Source organism: Micromys minutus (assembly GCF_963924665.1).
Source record: "Micromys minutus genome assembly, chromosome: 5".
Lineage (NCBI taxonomy): Eukaryota > Metazoa > Chordata > Mammalia > Rodentia > Muridae > Micromys > Micromys minutus.
Window position 1 is genome coordinate 64,246,420 of NC_137974.1, and position 5,741 is coordinate 64,252,160.

Consider the following 5,741-nt stretch of genomic DNA (forward strand, 5'->3'; position numbering starts at 1 on the left):
TGCTCTTCCAGATGTACCGAGTTCAATTTCCAGCACCCATATGGTGGATCGCAACCATCTATGATCGTGTCCCGTGCCCTCTTCTGGCAGGTATGTATGTAGAGAGATCACTCACATGCACGAAATGAGTAGATCCTGAAAAGATCTATTATTCTTAAAAGGAAATAAAAGTAAAGATATGATGGCACTGTGAGCATGCTAGAAATTTAAGTAAAGACAGGACCTTGAGTTCTCTGATCATATGAACCATTCCAAAACTCCACACTCCTAGGTATGGCTATGAGAATTCCAAAAGTGCAGATTAGATAACATCATAAAGTCCATCATCTTGGGAGTCACAAAACCTGAGTCTTCCTTCGATTTCACTTTTGATTCAGATTGAGGTATCAAATCTTTTCCGCAAGTGTAGCGTCATCTAGGCGCTTAAGACTCTCTAATGCTACTTTAAGTTCTTGAAATTAGAACTTCAAGGGTTGGAAAAAGTTGGTTCTCAGTCTTTGGAGAAGTCACTCTTCGAAAAAGTTTTTGACATTATAAAAAAGATCCCCCCACCCACCCACTCACCCAACCAAACAACCAAACAGCAAACAAACATACAAAGCAGACCAACACACTAACAAAAAAAAAAAAAAAAAAAAAAAAAAACCAAGAAAATTTTCAAGTCTCTGTGATTTCCAAAGCCAAAAAGATCCAGTATAATATTACCTCATTCAAGAAAAATTTCTTTTCTAGTTTCTTTACCTCCTGGTGTAAATATTTATTTAACTTTTATACCCATAGTATCTGAACATTGTCTACCCCATTGGGAGAGTTTTGAAAAGTACTAGTGTTCAAGCCCTGTTTTGTGATTCATTTGATCTGAGACCTATTACTTCAAATAATTCCCAGGTGATCCCCCTCAACAATGAAGATAGCAAAAATAACACTTTATGTTCTGAAAGTATTTTATTCCATAACATGTTCCCCACTGTTTCTGTAACTATACAAGTTTATCTCTATGAGTATTTCATACTATTAACTGGAATGATAAAGATTATGTATTAATTTACATAAAATGTTGCTTAGATGAATTGCTTGTTTATTTAATAAAGTTGGTCTGTCTTAAATTCCTGAAGTTATTAAAGTTTGGAATACAGACATATCCTAGGAAACAAGTATTTTACTCTTGAAGGTAAGAATATTGTTTCAGTATTTGCAGTTTCTTTCCCTCTCTCTACTCCCTTTCCCTGCCCCCTCTCCCTCTTCCTCTCTCCTCCCTCCCCCTCTTCCCTCTCCATCCCCTCCCCCTCTCTCTTCTCTTTCCTTCCTCCCTTCCACCCACCGTCCATCGCCCTTCCTTTGTTCAATCCTTCCTTTCCTTCTATTTATTTTTATATTTTTGACACAATGTTTCTTTGTGTAGTCCTGGCTGTCCTGGGACTAGTTCTGTGGCCTGCAGTGATTCCCCTGCCTCTCTGTCTCTAGTCATGTGGTTAAAGAGGTGTGCTGCCACCACAGTTGAAGTCAGGGTGATCTGATAGTTCACCAAAAGCATCAGAATAGAACTACCATAGTCTCTAGCTTTTCTGCCCTCATGCTAGGTCTTTGACTAGCATAGGCTATGGTTTTAATTTCTAACTCTCTCAGTAAGTAAAATGAAAAGGCATTTACAGGTTTCTTCACTTTCACTTACCCTAGTGTTTTAGGACACAGTAACTTCTTCAGTTACCAGTGAACTTGAAGTGTGTACTTGGATATGCTTCCTCAACATTTCCAACAGCAACAATAGTTACCAATCGAAGAGAAAATAATTATATTTGAATTCCACATTTTTTGACATGGAATTTGAATTTGGAATTTGAAGAAAAAAAATCTGTTTTTATTTTTTTTGCAATAAATCTGACATGCCAGATATGTATCAAAATATCCCTCTTGATTTTATAGACAGAAAAACACTGAAAATTGAGCCTCAATTTCATCTTGTAAGATTGTGGCAGATCTGACTTTTTTTTTTTTTTTTTTTTTTTTTTTTTAATTCTAAGCTAAGCTGTTATTTTGAGACAGGCTGTCCTAGAACTCACTAGAACCTAGACCAGGTTGGGCTTCAATCCAGAGATTTGCTTGTCTCTGCCTTCAGAGTGTCTGGGTTAAAGGCGTGTGCCACCACCGCCCAGACAAAGCAGCTGTGCTTATACATGCCACACAAATATGTGCATATTGTGTTTTTCAGAGTACTTGAAAAATCAAAAATAGGGTGATCATATTAACATGTTAATAGTTTGATAGTCTATATTATCTACTCAAAGACATACATTCATTTGTGAGAATATTAATCTGTAGAGTATTGGAAAAAGACTCAGCTCTTTTTTTTTAAAGTATAAAAGATAAAGTCCATTTCAATACTTGAGTCTCTTTGAGTATTTCTTTTGATTGATATAGGAAAATGCTTTTTAAACACCCCTATGTACCGGTGTATAATAAGGTACTAATCAAATATGAAGACATGAAAAGTGATGTGATTTCTCAGAGTTTAAATCCTTCCCTTATCATTTTATTGACACCATTCACTTATTTCACGGGTCCACTCCATTGATAAGGTAAAAGCAAACTTCTGTTTAGCCACAACTTTGGAAGATCAGAAATTCTAGTTTTGAGTGAGTCTGAATTAAGGATGACTTATTCACTTTATTTGCAACTTAATAGGGTTTGTTCCATATATCTGCCTTTACATATGCACACAACCTCATTTATCCAAATTTTATATGTTTACAAATATTCTATAGAGCTGTTGACTTATCAGCAGACCTAAGATGCTTCCAATTACCTGGTAACTGTTTAACAACGATTTGCCTTTATCCATTTGTCACGGTGGAAGAATTCTGTTTCCTTCCATCTTTTTTAGGAGGTTGCCAAAAGGTATAAAAATATGAAGCCGTTTTAGCAGCCAGGCTCTTTGAAACTACTGAGCACACACAGTGTGGGTGTTCAGTTTAATCACACTGATGGATTTGCATGTAATGTCTCAATTCCAGATTCCCTCATTAGTGCAAGCCAGTCTTGGCGTTCTCCCTGGTGAGCAGGGTGAAGGTGACTTCCACATCCCTAAGCAGGATGACTGGGTACTGACAATACCCAGGGAAAGACTGCGCAGGGGTGGGGTGGGGGGAGGTGGAGTGGGGAACGCTGCCCTATGAGGCTATCCTCCTAACTTGTCAATGCACGTAAAGCTTTATATTTCCTGAGCACAGATCTTTCTATAAAATGCTCTGGGAGAAGGGATATTCTCAGGATTAGCCAGCTGGCTATTTCTATATGCTTATTAAAATTATTTGAAGAAATAGAGGGACCTTTAAACCCTATGAAAATAAGATCGCTGTATCAGCTTGGGAAATCATAAACTTTCCTCTTCCTCAAACTATTCGTCAGAAAAAAAGGCAGGATGAAATACTTCCACACTTAATTGCTTGCTGGTCGTGGTAAAGAAATGGGAATATTGAAAAGGGTGGTTAAAAACACTGGCAGCAGAAGCAGAGGGTACGGATGTCTCCTTTGAAGGACGGAAATCCCTTTCTCCTTGAAGAACCCGCATGTCAGGCTTTTTCATTTTGGACACAACACAGTTTCGTTCCGTCTCATGCAGAGTGAGGAGAAAGTCGCTCTTCCACTAAGAGCACGTGGACCGGCAGCCTCTTCATATTCAACACCCACACGCCTTTCCCACAGCTTGAGCAGCCGATCCTGCACAACAGTGCAGAAAGCAAAGCACAGGCAATACATTTGGGCCCTTTGTTTAGGGAAGAAAAACAAGCAACTTAACATTTACTAGTCATCGGAAGACAGAGGGCCACTTGAACCCTGCAGAAGTAACATTAGAACAGTCCTGGGTGTGAATAATGTTCAGAGCATCTAGTCAGAACTACAAGACTTCACAATATTCTGTTTTACACACCTTTAGACATGTTCTTGATAATTGAAATCAAAATTGAGTGTGCCCATACATACATTTGTGTTATTTACTATCCATGGGCCTTCCTTTGTCTTTCCATGTGTCCCTGAGTCAACCAAACCTTCAGTTCTCAGACTCCCAGAACATATACCAGGGGATAAAATGCAGAATTCCTTTAGGAGTTTGAAATTTTGTTACTCCAGCTGAGGACTATCCCTTTTCATCTAATTGGAATTTTCACGGCCAGTGCTTGAGCTCACACATTTGGCTGGGCCTTCCATGGACTTAGTGGGAAATCTTTTGTGGGAAAATGTAGTGAAAGCTACATATTATTTTATTTATTTACACTTTCAATAGTTTAGGAGAAGAACGTCTGGATGTGTTTTCTTTTATTCTTATTTAACTGGTGTGTGTGTGTGTGTGTGTGTATGTGTGAGAGAGAGAGAGAGACAGAGAGAGAGAGAGAGAGAGAGAGAGAGAGAGAGAGAGAGAGAGAGAGAGAGAGAGATCAGGTCTCTAGGTTTTGTGGTGACAATCACCTTCATATACTGAGCCATCTCACTGGCCCCTTTCCACATATTTCCCTGCATTTAATGTCTTCTAAGCAATTTTTCAGAATATGGTAAAGTACATAGGATTAGGAGAGCAAATGGAAGTTGAGGACAATCCATAGACAAAGGATTGAAAAAGGTTTTAATCTGACTCTCTCTGAAGGTCTTTTAGTTGCCAAAGGGCATTTTACCAGACCCAAATCCCTTGCATTGTAATAGAAAATGGACTTACATATTTGACTACAATGACCTAGGTGGGAAGCAAAGGACAACAAAAACAAATTAGAGTATTTTTTTAAAAGGTGTGGTGTGTACATGTGTAGGAATGCAGGTCAAAGGAGGTAGTATAGGACACAGAGATTTTAGTTGTTACAAAAAACTCTGATTCTTTTCTTTCTTCTCTCTCTTCCTTCCTTTTTCTCCCCCTTCCTCTGCTTTTTCCTCTTCTTTTTTCTCTTCTTTTACTTCTTCCTCCTCCTTCACCTCCTTCTATTTCTTCTTCCTTCTCTTATCTTCTTTCTTTCTTTCCTTCCTTCTTTCTTTCTTTCTTTCTTTCTTTCTTTCTTTCTTTCTTTCTTTCCTTCCTTCCTTCCTTCTGTTCTTTCTTTCTTTTTTTCTTTCTTTCTTTCCTTCCTTCCCTCCTTCCTTCTGTTCTTTCTTTCTTTCTTTCTTTCCTTCCTTCCTTCCTTCCTTCCTTCCTTCCTTCCTTCTTTCTTTCTTTCTTTCTTTTTTCCTTCCTTCCTTCTGTTCTTTCTTTCTTTCTTTCTTTCTTTCTTTCTTTCTTTTTCTTTCTTTCTTTCTTTCTTTCTTTCTTTCTTTCTTTCCTTCCTTCCTTCCTTCTGTTCTTTCTTTCTTTCTTTCTTTCTTTCTTTCTTTCTTTCTTTCTTTCTTTCTTTCTTTCCCCTCCTCCTCTTTTCTCTTCAGAGACAAGGTATCTCATTATTTCTGGTTGGCCTCAGGATCTCAGTATAGACCAGACTAATTCTGAATTCACAGAAGTCTGCCTGGCAAGTCCTGGAGCTAAAAGAATGTGTCAGCATGCCATGTAACTCAGCTTCTTTTCATTAGATCATCTAGCCTGGGATGACAGAGAATAGTCCAGATGATTTTTCAAAGAAAATATGAATGGAGAGAATATAGGGACGAAAATGAAAAGGAAGTGAAGGAAGAAATAAAAGAATCTATGGCTTAAAAGTGCAAACATTTAAGCAAAAGTGTTAGTATTACCTCTGTTTGATTTGGAAAAATAATAATACTTGGAACTA